At 31.4% G+C, this 1,725-nt stretch overlaps 1 non-coding gene across 1 annotated transcript; it reads left to right on the forward strand.

Moving 5' to 3' along the window:
• The first annotated feature begins 1,131 nt into the window (after positions 1-1,131).
• On the forward strand, positions 1,132-1,203 carry TRNAQ-UUG (transfer RNA glutamine (anticodon UUG)). Its single transcript has one exon. It is a non-coding gene; the product is annotated as a tRNA-Gln (tRNA).
• Positions 1,204-1,725: the final 522 nt, after the last annotated feature.

The following is a 1,725-nucleotide window of genomic DNA, read 5'->3' on the forward strand; positions in this document are numbered from 1 at the left end:
AATTGTTCAAATCCCTTTTCCTTTTTCGTAGTTAAACGTGTGAAATAGATAAAACCCTAAGAAAATTTGAAAATCAAGCAAGGAAAGCGAAAATCCTTTTTTTTTTTATTCTTCACGTCCAGGATTACGTCCTGGATCATTAGATAGGAATCCGAAGATGAAGAGAGAAACAAAGAATATAACTACTGTGTAAACGAAAAGTTTGAGAGTAAGCATTACACAATCTCCAAATTTTTTGGAAAAAAAAAAAAGAGAATAGATCGTCTATTTTTATACCACATATTCTCTTTTGACACCAAGAAATGAAGTGCTTTCTAGAAATAGAAAATAATTTTCAGAAATTTAAATTCATTTGTCATAAGAGTCTTTCATTACTAAAATTTTCTTTCATACCCAGAATTAGATATTCTGGAGGACCTTATTAGGGTTAGTGTCTTTCATTGGAAAAGAAAAAGAGTCAGAATGGGGAAATGGGGTGATTCAGATTTATCGCATCTATCCAAGAGTTTCAATGTTTGAATTGAGAGTTCATATTGTAAGACTTATCTGATCTTATCAATTGTTAGAATTTCTGGAAAAAATCATGAATTTTCTAGGATAATATTAAAGATCTCATCGAAAACTTACGGCAGCTTGCCAAACAAAGGCTAAGAGAAAAAAAAGCACAGGTATGACTGGCATAACATCTACAATTGGATTCAAAAAAGCATAGGCCTCGGGCAATTTGGCGAAGAAAAAACTACTCGAATAAAGGGCAGAATTAATACAGATACAGATCAAACTAAAGATATTAAGCATAACAGACATTTTGTTCTTGGAGATAATTGCATTTTGATTGAGTTTTTGATATAAGTAAAAACGAAGAAAGTAAGGTAGACAAAAAATCCTTCTTTTTCTTTGAATTCACCCAATCAAAAATCCTCCCATTCTCAAAGGAGAATAGAAGAAATTATACTTTCATACAATATCTTAATTGAATTATATGTAATGATCAATAAATTGAATTTAATTCTATATCTATACGTGTCAAAATCCTAGCAACAATCTAATCTATTCTTAGATATTTGGACTTGAATTGACGACCAACCAATACCAACATTATTCTTTATTAGCGCCGAATAGAAATGAAAATGGGGCGTGGCCAAGTGGTAAGGCAACGGGTTTTGGTCCCGTTATTCGGAGGTTCGAATCCTTCCGTCCCAGAGCATATTCCATTCTATTAGAATAAAGATTCTTTTTTGAACAACTTTCTTTTTAAATTTTAAAGGTCTAATATTGGATAGAATGTGATTCTTCTTTCTGCTTTTTAATGATTCTTCTCTGAATCATATCTTTCTTTCACAAACTTGAATTGAATCGAGTTCAAATGACACACAGATTTAACTGAATCTATTTATAATCCAGATAAGATAGGAACATAGAGCACAAGGATTTGAATTCAAAAATAATTGGGCGGGCTTTTCATCATATGTTTATTCTCTTCATATTTATATTGAGGGAAGTTAGTTACTTAGAAAAACCTTCCGTCCCATATTGAATTTTCAACGATGCATTTTTAATCGAAATGCGAAAGAACCTATATTTCCTATCTCTTATTCCCTATTCTTTAAATGAAGTAGTCCAATTATTAATTCTCTGTGGATCTCTGAATTTCTAACCAAGAGGGAGTTCTTGGTACTATAATTGAATTCTATTAAGGGGATTCAATCTCTTTCTTAAGACTGG

Source organism: Camellia sinensis, unplaced genomic scaffold (genome assembly GCF_055761805.1).
Source record: "Camellia sinensis isolate YWXY unplaced genomic scaffold, ASM5576180v1 Unanchor479, whole genome shotgun sequence".
Classification (NCBI taxonomy): domain Eukaryota; kingdom Viridiplantae; phylum Streptophyta; class Magnoliopsida; order Ericales; family Theaceae; genus Camellia; species Camellia sinensis.